General features: G+C 47.2%; 1 protein-coding gene and 1 long non-coding RNA gene across 3 annotated transcripts in view; one reads left to right on the top strand and one right to left on the bottom strand.

Annotated features, from left to right (window-relative positions):
• LOC138647407 (G-protein coupled receptor 22-like) overlaps window positions 1-24,178 on the top strand; it is a 165,473-nt gene that overhangs the window by 60,456 nt on the left and 80,839 nt on the right. The window lies entirely within an intron of this gene.
• The window catches only part of LOC138647408 (uncharacterized), a 92,068-nt gene continuing 78,366 nt past the window's right edge, over window positions 10,477-24,178 (bottom strand). For both annotated transcript variants that reach the window (XR_011314963.1, XR_011314962.1), the window contains one exon: window positions 10,477-10,793. This is a non-coding gene — a long non-coding RNA (uncharacterized lncRNA). The remainder of the gene's footprint in view (window positions 10,794-24,178) is intronic.

Here is a 24,178-nt window from a genome sequence, read left to right as displayed (position 1 = left end):
TACAGGAGGTACACAGTGATTGCACCAGCAGAATAGTGAGCGCAGCTCTGGGGTATAATACAGGATGTAACTCAGGATCAGTAATGTAATGTATGTACACAGTGACTGCACCAGCAGAATAGTGAGTGCAGCTCTGGGGTATAATACAGGATGTAACTCAGTCAGGATCAGTAATGTAATGTATGTACACAGTGACTGCACCAGCAGAATAGTGAGTGCAGCTCTGGGGTATAATACAGGATGTAACTCAGGATCAGTAATGTAATGTATGTACACAGTGACTCCAACCAGCAGAATAGTGAGTGCAGCTCTGGGGTATAATACAGGCTGTAACTCAGGATCAGTAATGTAATGTATGTACACAGTGACTGCACCAGCAGAATAGTGAGTGCAACTCTGGAGTATAATACAGGATATAACTCAGGATCAGTAATGTATGTACACAGTGACTGCACCAGCAGAATAGTGAGTGCAGCTCTGGGGTATAATACAGGATGTAACTTAGGATCAGTATTGTAATGTATGTACACAGTGACTGCACCAGCAGATTAGTGAGTGCAGCTCTGGGGTATAATACAGGATGTAACTTAGGATCAGTATTGTAATGTATGTACACAGTGACTGCACCAGCAGAATAGTGAGTGCAGCTCTGGAGTATAATACAGGATGTAACTCAGGATCAGTAACGTAATGTATGTAGACAGTGACTGCACCAGCAGAATAGTGAGTGCAGCTCTGGAGCATAATGCAGGATGTAACTCAGGAACAGTAATGTAATGTATGTACTCAGTGACTGCACCAGCAGAATAGTGAGTGCAGCTCTGGGGTATAATACAGGATGTAAGGCTACGTTCACATTGGCGTTCCGCCAATGTGCGTCGCTGTTGCGCCGGCGACGCAGCGGCGACGCGCCCCTATGTTTAACATAGGGGACGCGTGCGTCGTTTTGGTGGCGTTTTTCGCCACGTGCGTCGTTTCCGACGCTAGCGTCGGACACAAGAAAACGCTACATGTAGCATTTTCTGTGCGTCCGATTTTCGTCGGAAAACGACGCACGCGTCGCAAAACGCGCGCGTTTTTGCGCGCGTTTGCGCGCGTTTTAGCGTGCGTCGCGCGTTGTGTCGCCGACGCACGGCGGCGCAACGCTAATGTGAACGTAGCCTAACCCAGCTTTGCACATAGACTTCCCTCTGCTCCTAGCATTCACATGGTATGCCTTTCAGCTAACCCCAGCTTACCCTGTTATTTATGACCTTGTTTACTCAATGCTTGATTGTATGCATCTGGTCCACCCTTAATTCTCTGACCAAGATGAGCAGAGACCACTCCCCTGTGCTTCACACCTGAATGCACTTAGTTGTACATATATTGCATAGCAAAAGTCTGCAATGAGTTTAGTCTGCTGTGTGATTCCTATATGTGTGTGCTAGAAGTGTGAAGATTATGTAGAATTAAAACCAGAATTGAACCAGAAGGAAACTGAAGGTAACTGGCCAGTCACTGTAAGCAATGTTTCTGTTTGTTTTCACTTTCACCCCTATAATCCTTCACTTTCTGCAAACTCCCCTAATCCTTACTCCTAGTAAAGAACTGTTCATCTCTTCTTCAATCCTCCCCATCCACCTCACCTCCTCCTCAAAACTGTTCCTTAACATACAATCCTCTGTCTCCAAACACAGACAGCCCCCTCATGCCCTCTCCTGCTCCCACCTGCTAACACTTTCTGTGCTCCTTCTCACTGCTGGTGATATCTCTCCAAATCCTGGTCCTCCTTACCACATTCCCACAGTCATTTCTACCTCCCATTCATACTCTATCACAACCTTCCGTAACTTCTCTAACCTTATACCCATTCACCCAGCCCCCGCTTCCCCAGTCCCACAAACAGGAGCTCTGTGGAACGCTTGCTCTGTCTGCAACAAGCTTTCCTACATCCATGATCTTTTTGTTACTACCAAACTTTCCTTCCTCGCCATCACCGAAACCTGGCTCACCCCTTCTGACACAGCCTCTCCTGCTGCACTTTCGTATGGTGGCTTCCACCTTTCTCACACACCCCACCCCAGCAGCATACATGGCAGATGAGTTGGTTTTCTCCTGTCAGATACCTGCTCCTTCACGCCAATCCCACTGCCAACCTCTGTTACCCTCCCTTCCTTTGAGGTGCACTCTGTGCGCATCTACTCCCCCTCCAACTGGCTGTCATCTACCGCCCCCCAGGGCCAGCCACCACCTTCTTTGACCACTTCACCACCTGGCTATGTCATTTCCTTTCCGCGGACATCCCTACTATCATCATGGGCGACTTCAACATCCCTATTGACACTTCCCTCTCAGCTGCCACTATACTTCTATCTCTCACTTCCTCCTTCGGCCTCACTCATAGTAACATAGTAACATAGTAAGGCCGAATAGACATTTGTCCATCCAGTTCAGCCTATATTCCATCATAATAAATACCCAGATCTACGTCCTTCTACAGAACCTAATAATTGTATGATACAATATTGTTCTGCTCCAGGAAGACTCAATGGTCTTCTACAGCCACCCACAAATATGGGCACACACTGGACCTCATCTTCACCCACCTCTGCTCCCTATCTAACCTCTCTAACTCACCTCTTCCTCTCTCTGATCACAACCTTCTCTTCCCTCTCCACTCCTTGTCTACAATCCCCACCCCACAAACTTTCACACCCTCGCAGAAATCTTAAACACATTGACCTACACTCATCCTCTGAATCCCTCCTCCCTCTCACAGCTATAAGTTCCTTACACAATGCAGATGACGCTGCCGCTCAATATAACACCACAATAGCTGCAACTTTGGAATCTGCAGCCCCACTTACACATACCAAAGCTCGCAAAGTCAACAGACAGCCCTGGCACACCAGCCTGACCAAAGACCGGAGGCGAACTTCCAGGGCTGCTGAGCGCAGATGGAAAAGATCCCACTCCAACGAGCACTTCATCGCATTCAATCAGTCCCTCACTACTTTCAAGACCACACTCGCCACAGCAAAACAAACCTACTTCTCATCTCTCATATCCTCCCTGTCTCACAACCCTAAACAGTTATTCAACACCTTCAATTCTCTCCTCCGTCCCCCAGCACCTCATCCCTCCCCACTCATCTCAGCTGAAGACTTTGCCTCATTTTTCAAGCAGAAGATTGATAACATCAGAGACAGTTTTCGTCAACAACCCCCAGAGCCCTTCCTCCCGACTTCCCAGCCCTCCTGTTATGACCTGGTGGTTAGGACAATAATGGACCTGGTGGTTAAGAGCACACGGAATGACCTGATAGTTACAAATAATACAGGACGAGCTCTGAGACGTGGGAACTCTGCTGACCGCAATCCCTAATCCTATCACACACACTAGAAATAGCCGTCGATTGCTCCTAACGCTCCCTATGGAACTCGACACAGCCTAAGGAACTAGCTAGCCCTGAAGATAGAAAAATAAAGCCTACCTTGCCTCAGAGAAATTCCCCAAAGGAAAAGGCAGCCCCCCACATATAATGACTGTGAGTAAAGATGAAAATACAAACACAGAGGTGAAGTAGATTTAGCAAAGTGAGGCCCGACTTACTGAACAGACTGAGGATAGGAAAGGTAACTTTGCGGTCAGCACAAAAAACTACAAAAAGACCACGCAGAGGGCGCAAAAGACCCTCCGCACCGACTCACGGTGCGGAGGCGCTCCCTCTGCGTCCCAGAGCTTCCAGCAAGCAAGACAAAAATCAAAATTGCAAGCTGGACAGAAAAATAGCAAACTAAAGAAAAACAAGCAGGAACTTAGCTTCTGCTGGGAAGACTGGTCACAAGAACGATCCAGGAGTGAACTAGACCAATACTGGAACATTGACAGGTGGCATGGAGCAATGATCTAAGTGGAGTTAAATAGAGCAGCCAGCTAACGAATCAACCTCGTCACCTGTGGAAGGAAACTCAGAAGCCGCAGCCCCACTCACAACCAACAGAGGAAGCCCATAGACAGAACCAGCCGAAGTACCATTCATGACCACAGGAGGGAGCTTGACAACAGAATTCACAACAGTACCCCCCCCCTTGAGGAGGGGTCACCGAACCCTCACCAGAGCCCCCAGGCCGACCAGGACGAGCCAAATGAAAGGCACGAACCAGATCGGCAGCATGAACATCGGAGGCAAAGACCCAGGAATTATCTTCCTGACCATAACCCTTCCACTTGACCAGGTACTGGAGTTTCCGTCTCGAAATACGAGAATCCAAAATCTCCACCACATACTCCAACTCCCCCTCAACCAACACCGGGGCAGGAGGATCAACGTATGGAACCACAGGCGCCACGTATCTCCGCAACAACGACCTATGGAATACATTATGGATGGCAAAAGAAGCTGGAAGGGTCAAACGAAACGACACAGGATTGAGAACCTCAGAAATCTTATACGGACCAATGAAACGAGGCTTAAACTTAGGAGAGGAAACCTTCATAGGAACATAACGAGACAACAACCAAACCAAATCCCCAACACTAAGTCGGGGACCCACACAGCGCCGGCGGTTAGCGAAACGTTGAGCCTTCTCCTGGGACAATGTTAAATTGTCCACCACATGAGTCCAAATCTGCTGCAACCTATCCACCACAGTATCTACACCAGGACAGTCCAAAGACTCAACCTGCCCTGAAGAGAAACGAGGATGGAAACCAGAATTGCAGAAAAACGGCGAAACCAAAGTAGCCGAGCTGGCCCGATTATTAAGGGCGAACTCAGCCAAAGGCAAAAAGGACACCCAATCATCCTGATCAGCAGAAACAAAGCATCTCAGATATGTTTCCAAAGTCTGATTAGTTCGTTCGGTTTGGCCATTTGTCTGAGGATGGAAAGCCGAGGAAAAAGACAAATCAATGCCCATCCTAGCACAAAAGGCTCGCCAAAACCTCGAAACAAACTGGGAACCTCTGTCCGAAACGATGTTCTCCGGAATGCCATGTAAACGAACCACATGCTGGAAAAACAATGGCACCAAATCAGAGGAGGAAGGCAATTTAGACAAGGGTACCAAATGGACCATCTTAGAGAAGCGATCACAAACCACCCAAATGACCGACATCTTTTGAGAGACAGGGAGATCCGAAATAAAATCCATAGAGATATGCGTCCAGGGCCTCTTCGGGACCGGCAAGGGCAAAAGCAACCCACTGGCACGAGAACAGCAGGGCTTAGCCCGAGCACAAGTCCCACAGGACTGCACAAAAGAACGCACATCCCGCGACAAAGACGGCCACCAAAAGGATCTAGCCACCAAATCTCTGGTACCAAAGATTCCAGGATGACCAGCCAACACCGAACAATGAACCTCAGAGATAACTCTACTAGTCCATTTATCAGGGACAAACAGTTTCTCCGCTGGGCAACGGTCAGGTCTATCAGCCTGAAATTTTTGCAGCACCCGCCGCAAATCAGGGGAGATGGCAGACAAAATTACCCCCTCTTTGAGAATACCCGCCGGCTCAGGAACACCCGGAGAGTCGGGCACAAAACTCCTTGACAGGGCATCAGCCTTCACATTCTTAGAGCCTGGAAGGTACGAAACCACAAAATCAAAGCGGGAGAAAAATAGCGACCAACGAGCCTGTCTAGGATTCAACCGTTTGGCAGACTCGAGATAAGTCAAATTCTTGTGATCCGTCAAGACCACCACGCGATGCTTGGCTCCTTCAAGCCAATGACGCCACTCCTCGAATGCCCACTTCATGGCCAACAACTCTCGATTGCCAACATCATAATTGCGCTCAGCAGGCGAAAACTTTCTAGAAAAGAAGGCACATGGTTTCATCACCGAGCCATCAGAACTTCTTTGCGACAAAGCAGCCCCTGCTCCAATCTCAGAAGCATCAACCTCGACCTGAAACGGGAGCGAAACATCTGGCTGGCACAACACAGGGGCAGAAGAAAAACGACGCTTCAACTCCTGAAAAGCTTCCACAGCCGCAGAAGACCAATTGACCACATCAGCACCCTTCTTGGTCAAATCAGTCAACGGTTTAGCAACACTAGAAAAATTACTGATGAAGCGATGATAAAAATTAGCAAAGCCCAGGAACTTTTGCAGACTCTTCACAGATGTCGGCTGAGTCCAATCATAAATGGCCTGGACTTTAACAGGGTCCATCTCGATAGTAGAAGGGGAAAAAATGAAACCCAAAAATGAAACCTTCTGAACTCCAAAGAGACACTTTGACCCCTTCACAAACAAAGAATTCGCACGAAGGACCTGGAACACCATTCTGACCTGCTTCACGTGAGACTCCCAATCATCCGAAAAGACCAAAATATCATCCAAATATACAATCAGGAATTTATCCAGGTACTCTCGGAAGATGTCATGCATAAAGAACTGAAATACTGATGGAGCATTGGAAAGCCCGAATGGCATAACCAGGTACTCAAAATGGCCCTCGGGCGTATTAAATGCTGTTTTCCATTCATCGCCCTGTTTAATACGCACAAGATTATACGCACCACGAAGATCTATCTTGGTGAACCAACAAGCCCCCTTAATCCGAGCAAATAAATCAGACAGCAGCGGCAAAGGATACTGAAATTTGACTGTGATCTTATTAAGAAGGCGGTAATCAATACAAGGTCTCAAAGAACCATCCTTCTTGGCCACAAAAAAGAACCCTGCTCCCAATGGTGATGATGACGGGCGAATATGACCCTTCTCCAAGGATTCCTTTACATAACTCCGCATAGCGGCGTGCTCTGGCACAGATAAATTGAACAGTCGGCCCTTAGGAAACTTACTACCAGGAATCAAATCGAAAGCACAATCGCAATCCCTATGAGGAGGTAGGGCACTGGATTTGGGCTCATCAAATACATCCCGGTATTCCGACAAAAACTCCAGGACTTCAGAAGGGGTGGATGACGAAATAGACAAAAATGGAACATCACCATGTACCCCCTGACAACCCCAGCTGGACACAGACATTGATTTCCAATCCAATACTGGATTATGTACCTGTAGCCATGGCAACCCCAAAACGACCACATCATGCAGATTATGCAACACCAAAAAGCGAATATCCTCCTGATGTGCAGGAGCCATGCACATGGTCAATTGGGTCCAGTACTGAGGCTTATTCTTGGCCAAAGGCGTAGCATCAATTCCTCTCAATGGAATAGGATACTGCAAGGGCTCCAAGAAAAAACCACAGCGCCTAGCAAACTCCAAGTCCATCAAATTCAGGGCAGCGTCTGAATCCACAAATGCCATAACAGAATAGGATGACAAAGAGCAAATCAGAGTAACGGACAAAAGAAATTTCGACTGTACCGTACCAATGGTGGCAGACCTAGCGAAACGCTTAGTGCGCTTAGGACAATCGGAGATAGCATGAGTGGAATCACCACAGTAAAAACACAGCCCATTCCGACGTCTGTGTTCTTGCCGTTCAGCTCTGGTCAAAGTCCTATCACATTGCACAGGCTCAGGTCTATGCTCAGATAATACCGCCAAATGGTGCACAGCTTTACGCTCATGCAAGCGTCGATCGATCTGAATGGCCAAAGACATAGACTCATTCAGACCAGCAGGCATGGGAAATCCCACCAAGACATCCTTAAGGGCTTCAGAGAGACCCTTTCTGAAAATTGCTGCCAGGGCAGAACGATCCAGGAGTGAAGTAGACCAATACTGGAACATTGACAGGTGGCATGGAGCAATGATCTAAGTGGAGTTAAATAGAGCAGCCAGCTAACGAATCAACCTCGTCACCTGTGGAAGGAAACTCAGAAGCCACAGCCCCACTCACAACCAACAGAGGAAGCCCATGGACAGAACCAGCCGAAGTACCATTCATGACCACAGGAGGGAGCTTGACAAGAGAATTCACAACACCTCCACCTCCAAAACCAACTTCTCCACCATTACAGAAGATCAACTCTCCACTCTACTCTCAAGATCACATCTCACCACCTGTGCACTTGACCCGATCCCATCCCACTTCATCCCAAACCTCACCACAGTCTTCATCCCAACCCTAACCCATCTCTTCAACCTATCACTAACAACTGGTGTTTTCCCCTCAAGCTTTAAACATGCCTTCATCTCACCTATCCTCAAAAAGCCCTCTCTTGACCCATCCTCTGAATCTAGCTATCGCCCTATATCACTTCTCCCCTATGCCTCCAAGCTACTGGAACAACACGTCTACCTTGAACTGTCCTCCCATCTATCTTCTTGCTCCATCTTTGACCGCTTACAATCTGGCTTCCGGTCACACCACTCCACTGAAACTGCCGTTACTAAGGTCACCAATGACCTCTTAACCGCCAAGAGCAAGCGACACTACTCTGTCCTCCTCCTCCTGGACCTGTCCTCTGCCTTTGACACAGTGGACCATTCCCTATTACTACAGACCCTCTCATCCCTTGACATCACAGACTTGGCCCTATCCTGGATCTCATCATACCTAACAGACCGGACATTCAGAGTCTCCCATTCACACACCACCTCCTCCCCTCACCCCCTATCTGTCGGAGTCCCACAAGGTTCAGTCCTAGGGCCCCTGCTCTTTTCCATTTACACCTTTGGCCTGGGACAGCTCATAGAATTTCATGGCTTTCAGTATCACCTCTATGCTGATGACACACAGATTTACATCTCTGGACCAGATATCACCTCCCTATACTAACCAAAATCCCTCAATGTCTGTCCACTATTTCATCCTTCTTCTCCGCTAGCTTCTCCGCTAGATTTCTCAAACTTAACATGGACAAAACAGAGTTCATTATCTTTCCCCCATCTCACGTGACCCCCCCAACGAACCTTTCCATTACAGTAAATGGCTGCCCACTCTCCCCAGTCCCACAAGCTCGGGGTAATCCTTGACGCTGATCTCTCCTTCAAACCACATATCCAAGCCCTTTCCACTTCCTGCCGACTTCAACTCTAAACTATTTCACGAATCTGTTCATTCTTCAACCAAGAATCTGCAAAAACCCTAGTCCATTCCCTCATCATCTCCAGCCTCGACTACTGCAACCTCCTGCTCTGTGGCCTCCCCTCGAACACTCTTGCACCCCTCCAATCAATTCTAAACTCTGCTGCCAGACTAATCCACCTGTTCCCCCGCTATTCCCCAGCTTCTCCCCTCTGTCAATCCCTTCACTGGCTCCCCATTGCCCAGAGACTCCAGTACAAAACCCTAACCATGACGTACAAAGCCATCCACAACCTGTCTCCTCCATACGTCTGTGACCTCGTCTCCCGGTACTTACCTACACGCAACCTCCGATCCTCACAAGATCTCCTTCTCTACTCCCCTCTTATTTTCTCTTCCCACAATCGCATACAAGATTTCTCTCGCGTATCACCCCTACTCTGGAACCCTCTACCACAACACATCAGACTCTCGCCTACCATCGAAACCTTCAAAAAGAACCTGAAGACCCACCTCTTCCGACAAGCCTACAACCTGCAGTAATCACCGATCGACCAAACCGCTGCATGGCCAGCTCTATCCTCACCTACTGTATCCTCACCAATCCCTTGTAGGTTGTGAGCCCTCGCGGGCAGGGTCCTCTCTCCTCCTGTACCAGTTATGACTTGTATTGTTTAAGATTATTGTACTTGTTTTTATTATGTATACCCCTCCTTACATGTAAAGCGCCATGGAATAAATGGCGCTATAACCACAATAATAATGTAATTCAGGATCAATAATGTAATGTATGTACACAGTGACTGCCCTGTCCTTTAATGAAACTTTACTCGAAATCCTTTAAAATGATTTGTGCCGCATACAGCGTCATTTATACCCCAGCATTTTACATTATAACGTGCGTAGTTTTTGAGATGTGACAACTTCACGCCGTCCATAGAGCCATGTACAGACCCTGGTAACAGTTATTGTTTCCCTTGTGTTATGTCTATAGATACAGATCCCACTGTTTGCATTACAATCCCGAGAAGGCTGCAGAACCCAAGTCTGACATTTGCGATGGAGCGAAGCCCTCTCCCATAATAAAGTCGCCCCCATTCCCCCTTCCTCCCAATATGATGTGCCTGTGACACATTTTCTAAAGAGCCATTTTACAGTATTTTAAAGGTCAGGCCGTTCTTTCATTTACAGGAACCTAATTATCATGGATGTGGTAGATCCTCATAGACCATGCATGGACTTTTTAAGGTTTGGGCCAAGTGAAGCTTCCTGGTGACACTTTGGAATTTATATGACTCAATTCAATTTCTAACATTAATTCATAGTTTCAAAAATTGACTGGGCAGCCTTGAAATCCACTTGAAATCCCCCAAATTTCATATATAGATTTTATTTACTTTTTTTTTTTTTAAACTACCTACTGCTCTAAGACCTCAGTGATCAGTGGAGAAACCTGGCAGCAAGTGTTCAGTTTCTCTGCAGCGCCTCCGCAGGAGAAATGAAGCATTACACTAAAATTAGTAGACCGCTCATTTAATGAATGGACATGCCAGATCCTCCAGAAGAAGAGACGCTCGTTATACCTAATAGATGAGGGTCGCTTTCAATTAAAGGGGATTTTCACCAATTTTTAAGCAGTGGAACGTGATGCTTATAAAAGAAAGTAAGAAGTATCACCTCACTGATCTGCTGATTTTATAATAAACTTTTCCTTCTTGCAGTATTTCAAAACTTTTTGAAAAAATCTTTTACTCATTAATCCCAAACAAAACATTTAAAAAAAAAAACTTGTTGCAATTTCTGCAACTCGTCTTCATGTTACTCCATTTTCTTGCTGCCTCTTCTTCTGCTATCTGAAAAATATAAGAAAAAAAAAAAAAAAAGGATCAGAGAAAGCGAATGAGATTCGTTTGTAACCATGGAGACCTATAGGCGCTGTATACACAAAACGATGAGTTTTTTGATTTTCAAGCAAGTCTATTAGCAAAGTGACTTTATTTCTTTTAACTATAGATGCGCTGGAGCAATACAAGAAAACATTGAGGCCGATTCATCAATAATGGAGCATTCGTGTTTTTTTTTTTTTTGCTTGATGGCACCAAAGTTATCACAATTTTGCCCCTCCTCTGATAAATTCGACAAAGATTAACATTCAACGTATCAGTTTGTTTGTTTTTGTGCCAGTTTTTAAAAAGTCGCAATTTGGCGCCAAAGGTGCCCATTTTGGAGAACTGTTTCACAAACTGGTCCAAATGGAGCAAAACATTAAAACATTCAACGTTGATTTTGGAAACGCATACTGTATTCATCCCGGACAATGGAACCCGAGTCGTTCCGTCTATGGGGCTGAACCATCTATGTTGCAGATTGTTGCGGCTTCATAGTAACAATCTGGAGACGATTCTCTCCGCGGTTTTGTTTATTTTTTCTCCCAGGTTCATTCCGAGTCTCTTCACATCTGTGCATTCGTTAGAACTGAGAATCAGAAGAAAAGTGCTCCCACATTGATGCATGTGCTGCATTGCATCCTAATGATTACAGTAACATGGGCAAAGAGTGAAAGGACGGCCAGAGGAATTGTCCTTGAAATGCCCTTCAGGGAGATCTGATAAGGGAAGATGGAGAGAGGGAGAAAATAATCCTTGAAGACATTTTTTTCCCCCTGAAAATTACAAATTCCAATACAAAAATCCATGAACCTGAACAATCATAATCGCTCTATTCCTGGCCCTCGTCTCATACACAAGTCTGATCATATCGGTATTATCTCTTCTCGCGCAAATGCAGGTGAGGAGCCAATGAATTATCCGCATGAAAGTGATGATTGGGTGGGCAGCAGGGTCACTCGTGTGGTTTGCATCGAATATTGTGCTGTGAACTTCTGCACAATATGAATTAATGATCCAAAACCCACAATACGAAGAACAGATCCGTCACCAGGGAAAATGCCTCCATCCTCCGCTCAACCGCACATTTCTGCAAGTCCATTTTTATTTACTGTGTTCCTATAAGGCTAATCTAAATGAAAAATATGGGAATATGGCAAATTAATTACATGACTTCTCTTGTACTGATTCTGAGTTACCTCCTGTATAATTTTATTATACCCCAGAGCTGCACTCACTATTCTGCTGGTGCAGTCACCGTGTACATATATTACATTACTGATCCTGAGTTACCTCCTGTATTATACTCCAGAGCTGCACTCACTATTCTGCTGGTGCAGTCACTGTGCACATACATTACATTACTGATACTGAGTTACATCCTGTATTATACCCCAGAGCTGCGCTCACTATTCTGCTGATGCAGTCACTGTGTACATACATTACATTACTGATCCTGAGTTACATCCTGTATTATACTCCAGAGCTGCACTCACTATTCTGCTGGTGCAGTCACTCAGGGCTGCCACTAGAAATTTCGGGGCCCCATACTGGCAAAATTTTCGGGGCCCCCTTGAGACTCCGCCCAGGCTCCACCCCAGCCCCGCCTCCAGGCTCCACCCCTCGAACTGTCCACAGTCCCACGGCTCTCTCTTGGAAAAACTCCACTTCTCACCAATCACACATTAACAGTTCCCATCACCAGATCACACATATAGCAGGCAGCTTTTGTTTTGGCCAAAAGATTTTTTAAGCCGCCACCATAACACGGTAGACACTTTTGGCCGGGCCCTACTCTGCTGTAACCTATTAAATATTTGTTAAAATATGCAATACAATTTAGGTATATTTTTATTTATTTTTCAATTTTTAAAATGCCCAATAATATCACATAGAAGAAACAAATACCACAACACCATGACCAGATGACATATTACCACCACAGTGATCGAATAATATCACATACAAGGAACAAATACCACAACACCATGACCAGACCACATATTACCACCACAGTGATCGAATAATATCACATACAAGGAACAAATACCACAACACCATGTCCAGACCACATATTACCACCACATAGTGACTGAATACTACAATTCTGATCAGTAATTTTTAAAAAAGCACCATACTATCACCATAAGTGCCATTATACACAGGAGATCTGTACTTAGTATGCAGTGTCTGTGTACAGATAATATAGTGATCACTAGTGAAATTATACACAGGAGCTCTGTATACAGTGTATAGTGTCAGTGTATAGGTAACACACTGACTCACCAGTGACGTCTCTAGGTGAAGTCCTTCATCTTTCATCCAGCACAGACCGCCATCATTTCATCCAGCCAGGACTTCTCTCTGCAGGAAATAACACAGTTATCTCGAGCTCCGCTTGCAGAACACATTACTTAATTTTTCACAACTTCTACATTACACCACATGAAGGCGACATAGTATCACTCTATACAGTAACAGGACCGCCCCCCATTTAAAACAGTATACTCAAAAAATAAAATAAATACATCACTGCAGTAATAATATCCCTAAATTAGCCCCTATGGTATTAATAATATCACCCAGCCTGGCCCCGTGTGTCTCATTCCTGGCGTCAGCCAGATATTCTCCCATCCTGCCCTCATGAGTATCCATTCTGCCCCATATGATCTCCTTATTCTGCCCCATATGATCGCCCCATGTGATCTCTCCATCCTGCCCCATCTGTCTCCATCATATCCATCCTGCCCCATGATCCTGCACGATCTGTCTCCAATTCTGCCCCCAGTGTCTCCAATCATGCCCCATGTCTCCATTCTGCCCCCTATGTCTCCAACCATGCCCCCATGTCTGCAATCCTGACACTTGTCTCCAATCATGCCCCCTGTGTCTCCATTCTGCCTCATCTGTCTCCAGTCATTCCCCCATGTCTTTCATCCTGCCCCGTGTCTCCATTCTGCCCCTGGGTCTCACAGTCTGCCCCTGTGTCCAGCATTCTGCCCCTGTCACTGTGTCCAGCATTCTGCCCCTGTCACTGTGTCCAGCATTTCTGCCCCACTGTGTCCAGCATTCTGCCCCACTGTGTGTCCAGCATTCTGCCCCACTGTGTCCAGCATTCTGCCCCACTGTGTCCAGCATTTCTGCCCCACTGTGTCCAGCATTTCTGCCCCACTGTGTCCAGCATTTCTGCCCCACTGTGTCCAGCATTTCTGCCCCACTGTGTCCAGCATTTCTGCCCCACTGTGTGTCCAGCATTCTGCCCCACTGTGTCCAGCATTCTGCCCCACTGTGTCCAGCATTTCTGCCCCACTGTGTCCAGCATTTCTGCCCCACTGTGTCCAGCATTTCTGCCCCACTGTGTCCAGCATTTCTGCCCCACTGTGTCCAGCATTTCTGCCCCACTGTGTCCAGCATTTCTGCCCCACTGTGTCCAGCATTTCTGCCCCACTGTGTCCAGCATTTCTGCCCCACTGTGTCCAGCATTTCTGCCCCACTGTGTCCAGCATTTCTGCCCCACTGTGTCCAGCATTTCTGCCCCACTGTGTCCAGTATTTCTGCCCCACTGTGTCCAGCATTTCTGCCCCACTGTGTCCAGCATTTCTGCCCCACTGTGTCCAGCATTTCTGCCCCAGTGTCCAGCATTCTGCCCCACTGTGTCCAGCATTTCTGCCCGTGTCCACCATTCTGTCCCACTGTGTCCAGCATTTCTGTCCCACTGTGTCCAGCATTTCTGCCCCACTGTGTCCAGCATTTCTGCCCCACTGTGTCCAGCATTTCTGCCCCACTGTGTCCAGCATTTCTGCCCCACTGTGTCCAGCATTTCTGCCCCACTGTGTCCAGCATTTCTGCCCCACTGTGTCCAGCATTTCTGCCCCAGTGTCCAGCATTCTGCCCCACTGTGTCCAGCATTTCTGCCCGTGTCCACCATTCTGTCCCACTGTGTCCAGCATTTCTGCCCCACTGTGTCCAGCATTTCTGCCCCACTGTGTCCAGCATTTCTGCCCCACTGTGTCCAGCATTTCTGCCCCACTGTGTCCGGCATTTCTGCCCCACTGTGTCCGGCATTTCTGCCCCTGTGTCAGTGTCCAGCATTCTGCCCCACTGTGTCCACCATTCTGCCCCACTGTGTCCACCATTATGCCCCTGTGTGTCCACCATTCTGCCCCTGTGTGTCCACCATTCTGTCCCACTGTGTCCAGCATTTCTGCCCCACTGTGTCCAGCATTCTGCCCCACTGTGTCCACCATTCTGCCCCACTGTGTCCGGCATTTCTGCCCCTGTGTCACTGTGTCCACCATTCTGCCCCACTGTGTCCACCATTCTGCCCCTGTGTGTCCACCATTCTGTCCCACTGTGTCCAGCATTTCCACTGTGTCCAGCATTCTGCCCCACTGTGTCCACCATTCTGCCCCTGTGTGTCCACCATTCTGCCCCACTGTGTCCGGCATTTCTGCCCCTGTGTGTTCAGCATTCTGCCCCTGTGTGTCCACCATTCTGCCCCTGTGTGTCCACCATTCTGCCCCTGTGTGTCCACCATTCTGCCCCACTGTGTCCAGCATTTCTGCCCCACTGTGTCCAGCATTTCTGCCCCTGTGTGTCCACCATTCTGCCCCACTGTGTCCACCATTCTGCCCCACTGTGTCCGGCATTTCTGCCCCACTGTGTCCGGCATTTCTGCCCCTGTGTGTCCAGCATTCTGCCCCACTGTGTCCACCATTCTGCCCCTGTGTGTCCAGCATTTCTGCCCCTGTGTGTCCATCATCCTGCCCCCCGGGCCCCCCTGGATCGCAGCAGCTCTCAAAGAAAAAAAAAAAACACAACTTCTTACCTGGCCAAGCTCCAGCGCCGGGTGAAGCTCCCTCTCCAGGCTCCACACAGACGCACTCGCCGCCGGGCCCGGCGGCTGACAATGACGTCAGACGCCGGCGAGTGCGCACTGCGGCCCTATTCAGCCGCCAGCCTCAGACTGGCTGGCGGCTGTTAACTATTGACGTGCGGGCACGGGCCCGCACGTCAATAGTGTGCCGCTGCCGCAGCGCCTGCAGGGGGGGCCCTGTGACCAGATGAGACGGGGCCCGATGCGGGCCCCCTCTGCTCACCGGGCCCCAGTCACGGCTGTCATGCCCTGATGGCGGCCCTGCAGTCACTGTGTACATACATTACATTACTGATCCTGAGTTACATCCTGTATTATACTCCAGAGCTGCACTCACTATTCTGCTGGTGCAGTCACTGTGTACATACATTACATTACTGATCCTGAGTTACATCCTGTATTATACCCCAGAGCTGCACTCACTATTCTGCTGGTGCAGTCACTGTGTACACACATTACATTACTGATCCTGAGTTACATCCTGTATTATACCCCAGAGCTGCACTCACTATTCTGCTGATGCAGTCACTGTGTCCATACATTACATTACTGATCCTGAGTTACATCCTGTATTATATCCCAGAGCTGCACTCACTATTCTGCTGATGCAGTCACTGTGTACACACATTACATTACTGATCCTGAGTTACATCCTGTATTATACTCCAGAGCTGCATTCACTATTCTGCTGTTACAGTCACTGTGTACACACATTACATTACTGATCCTGAGTTACATCCTGTATTATACCCCAGAGCTGCACTCGCTATTCTGCTGGTGCAGTCACTGTGTACATACATTACATTACTGATCCTAAGTTACATCCTGTATTATACTCCAGAGCTGCATTCACTATTCTGCTGTTACAGTCACTGTGTACACACATTACATTACTGATCCTGAGTTACCTGTTGTGAATTCTGTTGTTAAGCTCCCTCCTGTGGTCATGAATGGTACTTCGGCTGGTTCTGTCCATGGACTTCCTCTGGTGGTTGTGAGTGGGGCTGCGGCTTCTGAGGTTCCTTCCACAGGTGACGAGGTTAATTCGTTAGCTGGCTCCTCTATTTAACTCCACTTAGATCTTTGCTCCATGCCACCTGTCAATGTTCCAGTATTGGTCTAGTTCACTCCTGGATCGTTCTTGTGACCTGTCTTCCCAGCAGAAGCTAAGTTCCTGCTTGTTTTTCTCTGGTTTGCTATTTTTCTGTTTAGCTTGCTATTTTGATTGTTGTCTTGCTTGCTGGAAGCTCTGGGACGCAGAAGGAGCGCCTCCGCACCGTGAGTCGGTGCGGAGGGTCTTTTTGCGCCTTCTGCGTGGTCTTTTTGTAGTTTTTTGTGCTGACCGCAAAGCTACCTTTCCTATCCTCTGTCTGTTCAGTAAGTCGGGCCTCACTTTGCTAAATCTATTTCATCTCTGTGTTTGTAATTTTCATCTTTACTCACAGTCATTATATGTGGGGGGCTGCCTTTTCCTTTGGGGAATTTCTCTGAGGCAAGGTAGGCTTTATTTTTCTATCTCTAGGGCTAGCTAGTTCCTTAGGCTGTGTCGAGGCGCCTAGGGAGCGTCAGGAGCGCTCCACGGCTATTTCTAGTGTGTGTGTGATAGGCTTAGGGATTGCGGTCAGCAGAGTTCTCACGTCTCAGAGCTCGTCCTATATTATTAGTAACTATCAGGTCATTTCGTGTGCTCTTAACCACCAGGTCCATTATTGTCCTGACCACCAGGTCATAACAGTTACCTCCTGTATTATACCCCAGAGCTGCACTCGCTATTCTGCTGGTGCAGTCACTGTGTACATACATTACTGATCCTGAGTTACATCCTGTATTATATCCCAGAGCTGCACTCACTATTCTGCTGGTGCAGTCACTGTGTACATACATTACTGATCCTGAGTTACATCCTGTATTATACTCCAGAGCTGCACTCACTATTCTGCTGGTGCAGTCACTGTGTACATACATTACATTACTGATCCGCTACCTTCTCAATTCACTTCTGTAACACTTCAGAGAATTGCTTACCCTTCTTGCTCGGCCACGTCTCTACTCCCAGAGATGAGATCACGTTTTCTAGATGGGTGTGGGTCCTGAAAGTGGTCCTGTGGGTCTATCGTTATGTCCAAGATGCATAGGGGGTAAACTTAAGCTGAACACACTTGTCAAGTAGCATACTGTACATATTAGACAGATGTTGGCCAAACCTGAAAGTTTTGTCACAGCCGTCCCATCTTCTGCATTGTATGGGGGATTGTTCTGTTTGTCCTCTGACAATTATCTGGCAATTAGTTTTCAATATGTCCAATTCATTTGTTCTCACAGAGTATAAGCTGCCACAAGAGTTGTCTGGAAGTAAAAGGGGGTGACTGGAGTAATTGGACAGGGGTGACAGGAGTAATTGGACGGGGGTGACAGGAGTAATTGGATGGGGGTGACAGGAGTAATTGGACGGGGGTGACAGGATTAATTGGACGGGGGTGACTGGAGTAATTGGATGGGGGTGACTGGAGTAATTGGATGGGGGTGACTGGAGTAATTGGATGGGGGTGTCTGGAGGTATTGGACGGGGGGGTTGTCTGGAGGTATTGGACGAGGGTGACTGGAGGAATTGGACGAGGGTGTCTGGAGGAATTGGACGAGGGTGTCTGGAGGAATTGGACGAGGGTGTCTGGAGGAATTGGACGAGGGTGTCTGGAGGAATTGGAGACAGGGGTGACAGGAGTAATTGGAGACAGGGGTGACAGGAGTAATTGGACGGGGATGACTGGAGGAATTGGACAAGGGTGACTGGAGGAATTGGTCGAGGGTTACTGGTGGAATTAGACGAGGGTGTCTGGAGGTATTGGACGAGGGTGACTGGAGGAATTGGACGAGGGTGTCTGGAGGAATTGGACGAGGGTGACTGGAGGAATTGGACGAGGGTGACTGGAGGAATTGGACGAGGGTGTCTGGAGGAATTGGACGAGGGTGTCTGGAGGAATTGGACGAGGGTGACTGGAGGAATTGGACGAGGGTGACTGGAGGAATTGGACGAGGGTGTCTGGAGGGCACTGAGGACTCCGAAGCAGACTATTTTGTGGATAGGTGTGTCTGGTGGAGATGGACAGGGGTGTCTGGAGGGGACAGAGGTGGCAACGATTTATTCTTCTCCACCTATTGGGAAATTCTGCTACTTTACTGGGCGTGCATGAGTATGGGGGACGGTGGGAGCAGCACCTTGTTCGATGAGCCACTGTCTTAGGTGTGGGACCCCATAACATCTGGGCCATTAGCAGACAGGACTTCCTCCGAGTGTCTCATCTGTATGGATATCACTCCAGGATCTGACTCTCTGTTTGCTCTATTAGAAATGTCACAGACTGAGAACATACTGTATGTCTCTATGAAGACAGTGGGCTTAACCAGGCAGAAAAAAATGACATTTATGTCATTAACCCTTAGAAGAGCCTGCGCGTGCCTGGTGCGGCACATTCCCGGAACCCGGGGCTGTTCAACAAGATGTTAACTGGAGCAGAGCGTAATTACCTCACATAATGTGCAGTGATTACTGCGATGACGCCTGCGATGATATCGTCTAATTGTTATAGGGTAACGGATTTTAGAAATTCCACGTTTTATTATGCTAAATATGCAAAAGTTATTTAAAGGGAGTGAGTTGTCAGTGGATGTGTACTGAAGGCGGCTCCCGCAGATGCTCCCTGATTCATCTAAGCATCGGTTTATACATTGCTCATTCTTCTGTAAGGCAGAGCGGAGATGGATGAGGAGGACCCCTCTTATCAATAATCCGGGGTTTGGGCACGTTTCAGATCAAGCATGTGTCTACACCCACCCCAAAGATCTGTGGAGCCTTAATAATGAATCCATTTATAACACTTATATCGCCGGAAAACAACAGAGAAAGATATTTTGGGGATTTGGCACCAGATGAGTGGGCATCTGGACCCGGGGTCTTATGGGGTCAGTCTGGGGGCACAGCATTATAGTTTAGGAGGGATGGTCCAAACAGATATAAAATAATGGAGATTTCCATCATCCGCTATGTCTACTGCAGCCAAAATGAAAAGGTTTTCTGAGACGAATTTTGATGATGTCTCCTTATGACCATCAGTATCTGATTGGTGGGGTCTGACTGACAAGTAAGGGGCTGATCGTCAGATCCACTGTCCTGATTATCGGGCACAGCACCAAACATCTGGTCCAGCCAAAACGCTGAATATAGTGCTATCATTATTACATTCCTGGAAAACCCCTTGGAAAAGTTTTATGGAAGTTATGAAATTCCTTTAAAAAAAAAAAAAAAAAATTTATAAATTTTTTTTTTTTAAATACCAATTTTTATTTTTGCCACCCTATTCCCCTTAATCTTTCCAATGTTGGATGTCATAATTCAAAAGATTGGCCCACACTTACATTTCCCTCATCCCTGATTGTGTGCGGTCCTAGCGTGGTGTAGTCCAAACTTGCCGACTTCAACCCTTCCTGACAGCCCATGCCCCTTCACCCGCCTGCTGAGGCCAAAGAAAACCATGGGGCTTGTTTGTTTTCCGGGAGTTGTGCCAACTCTTCAAGGTGTCCGTTTTTCCCAAAGCTCCTGGATTTGGCTGGTGTAGTGCAAGGAGATGGACTTACTGCCCATGTTCCCCTTTGAAGACATGGGTATTGTTGTAATGTAAAATGTGTATCGTGACATGCGTTATTAGTGACCATGGGAGAATTAGGGTTAATGTTTGGGACTAGCCCAGAGTAGAAAAGGCTACAGTGAAGGGACAGAGATCGTTTCCTGTCAGGAGGTCAGATAGGGCTCAGCCAGCAGTAGAAGCAGACCTACTGTCTGATCAATGGGCAGATCCACATGGCGCAGGTGTCCCTGATATGAGAGGAGACCGAAGCACTGGATAGCGTGATCCTGAGCAGGGAAAGGTAAAGTGATAGAAGGATAGAGTGATGCACTGGAGAAAAGTCCTGGGACAGGACACCATGCAGTACGGCCTCGAGTTTGCAACCCAAAAAAAGTAACGTGCCAGGATGGAACATGGAACGTGATACTAAGTGCGTGCCCTGGGAGGGAAATCCAAGTTATCAGCTAGATTGGCACTATGGCCTTTACTTAGCTTCTCCGCTATCTAACACTAAGGGGAAAATAACAGACGTGGAACCGTGGGTTGAGGTATATGACCCTCACCCACTGGATTGTGGGGACTAGGGAAGCTCCCGACGTACTGTGCTGGGTTGTGGTGAAGGCAGAGGAACTAGTTGAGACAAAAACGAGCCTAAAGTAAGAAAGCAGAAAATGTGTGTGACGATGCTCCATGTACTAATGGAAACATTAACGAAGTTATGCACCCCCTAACTATTGTACATAAACCCCACTAAGTTGTTTAGTAAAAGACTTTATGTTCGATTGGTCGTCTCTCTCATTGAACCTCTCAATATCTGGTCCTGGCCGGCCGAAGTCACCGACATCATGCGACCTACAAGGGCGTAATGCCTCCATAGCTAGGGCCCACACACCCAGCCAGGACCCCCATCTTCATGGCGTGAAACATGAGTACCTCACCCATGGCTACCACCCCCTGACACGTTACGGTAGTCATGCCTACTACACTGCCTTGGTCTGTGGACTGATATACAAATGACAAAAGACTGACTGGCACTTCCAAGCTAGTGTGAACATACTAGGAACAGCCATCTCCATGTACAATAAACAAAAAAAAAGTTTCACTCTGTAGTGTTAAAGCATGTATGTTAGCGCTCTGACCGAGCACTCCGCCCTTCAGCATGTGGTGGATTGTAATTGCAACAGGGTCCTACCTACCCATGAAATCAGACTGTGAAGAGAGGTATTCACATGTACCCAGGAATTCAGACTTCAGTCTTAGGGATATGTTCACACTAGACATATAGGACCCAGCAGATTTGAGGCCACCTTGTCGTTGGTTGCTGGGCAGGCATGAAATGGCCAAATTATGTGCTAAGCGTCTAATTTTTTTCCTAGTATCCAGAAGCAGTATTGCTATTCATATTTAATATATTTGATATTGACATGCTTTATTGGTCTGTGGACTGACTGTTGAGTACACCCCCCGATACCAGTTCTCTGGCGTCACAGGTGCAATCTGAGTTCTTACATGGATGAACTGTTAGAATGGACCCCGGGACCCAGGGATTCAAGCTTGAGGAGGCTAATTTGCATATTCCAGGTGCCTTCTGGGAAAAGCGAAGAGTCTCCCTAAGCTAGAAGATCGTTGGGTACAGCCGGGACCAGCTGCTTGGAAAGAATCACCAAACCAGGGATTCAAGCTTGAGGAGGCTAATTTGCATATTCCAGGTGCCTTCTGGGAAAAGCGAAGAGTCTCCCTAAGCTAGAAGATCGTTGGGTACAGCCGGGACCAGCTGCTTGGAAAGAATCACCAAACCGCGCGCCTTACGGTGAATTTTTGCCTGTAGGACATTATTGCAAAAGAGCTTGGCTGAGTAGATTACACAAGAAGGAAAACACACAGCAAGTCAGCAGGATCTAGGAGCAACATGGCAGATGTGACAACCTACATGGTGAGCTGCAGCATGTGCTACATGTTCACAGATCGACCAGAAGAAGAATCAAATTTCACCTGTCAGAAGTGTAGACTAGTGGTCCTTTTAGAAGAAAAGGTGCGGGGTCTGGAAGAAAGAATAGCAACTTTGAAACTCATCAAAGAGAATGAAGACTTTCTAGACAGAACAGAAGCATCTCTACTGGTCACAGAAGGTGAAAAAAGTGTCAGAGAACCTCCAAAAGCAGATGAGTGGAAGCATGTGACCAAAAGAAGCAAGAAGACCATGGAGAAATCACTAACCACACAACTGAAGAACCGATATCAAATCTTTGTAGAGGATGAAGATGGCACACCTAAGGATGAAGCAATACCAGCAAGCAAAAAAGAAAAGGGCACACAGCAACAAGTGACAGCAAAAAGTACAGCCAAGAAGCAACGAAGAGTGGTGGTGGTGGGAGACTCACTACTGAGAGGCACAGAAGCAGCCATCTGCAGACCGGACATAACTGCAAGAGAAGTATGCTGCCTTCCAGGTGCGATGATCAAGGATGTGACCGATAGGATACCAAAGCTCTTCAACTCCAAGGACGTCCACCCATTTCTTCTGATACATGTTGGCACCAATGACACGGCAAGGAAGGACCTACCGACAATCTGCAAAGACTTTGAAGAGTTGGGGAAGAAAGTAAAGGAACTGGATGCACAGGTAGTTTTTTCTTCTATCCTTCCAGTAGACGGGCATGGCACCAGGAGATGGAACAGGATCCTTGATGCAAACAACTGGCTAAGACGGTGGTGCAGACAACAAGGATTCGGATTCCTGGACCACGGTGTGAATTACTTGTACGATGGACTCCTCGCCAGAGACGGACTACACCTCAACAAACCTGGGAAACACACATTCGCCAGAAGACTCGCTACACTCATCAGGAGGGCGTTAAACTAGAAGAAGAGGGGACGGGAAGAAAAACATTAGACTTGAACAAAGGAAATCCAGGAAAACATACTCAGAAGGGAGGTAAGAACATTTCTAAAACAATCCACAGCGAGGAGATTGGAACAAAACAAAATCCTCTAAACTGCATGCTCGCAAACGCCAGAAGCCTGACAAACAAGATGGAAGAACTAGAAGCAGAAATATCTACAGGTAACTTTGACATAGTGGGAATAACCGAGACATGGTTAGATGAAAGCTATGACTGGGCAGTTAACTTACAGGGTTACAGTCTGTTTAGAAAGGATCGTAAAAATCGGAGAGGAGGAGGGGTTTGTCTCTATGTAAAGTCTTGTCTAAAGTCCACTTTAAGGGAGGATATTAGCGAAGGAAATGAGGATGTCGAGTCCATATGGGTCGAAATTCATGGAGGGAAAAATGGCAACAAAATTCTCATTGGGGTCTGTTACAAACCCCCAAATATAACAGAAACCATGGAAAGTCTACTTCTAAAGCAGATAGATGAAGCTGCAACCCATAATGAGGTCCTGGTTATGGGGGACTTTAACTACCCGGATATTAACTGGGAAACAGAAACCTGTGAAACCCATAAAGGCAACAGGTTTCTGCTAATAACCAAGAAAAATTATCTTTCACAATTGGTGCAGAATCCAACCAGAGGAGCAGCACTTTTAGACCTAATACTATCTAATAGACCTGACAGAATAACAAATCTGCAGGTGGTCGGGCATCTAGGAAATAGCGACCACAATATTGTACAGTTTCTTTCACTAGGGGGACTTGTCAGGGAGTCACAAAAACACTGAACTTTAGGAAGGCAAAGTTTGACCAGCTTAGAGATGCCCTTAATCTGGTAGACTGGGACAATATCCTCAGAAATAAGAATACAGATAATAAATGGGAAATGTTTAAGAACATCCTAAATAGGCACTGTAAGCAGTTTATACCTTGTGGGAATAAAAGGACTAGAAATAGGAAAAAC

This window comes from Ranitomeya imitator, chromosome 8 (assembly GCF_032444005.1).
Source record: "Ranitomeya imitator isolate aRanImi1 chromosome 8, aRanImi1.pri, whole genome shotgun sequence".
Classification (NCBI taxonomy): domain Eukaryota; kingdom Metazoa; phylum Chordata; class Amphibia; order Anura; family Dendrobatidae; genus Ranitomeya; species Ranitomeya imitator.
This window is presented reverse-complemented; position numbering and strand designations above follow the sequence as displayed.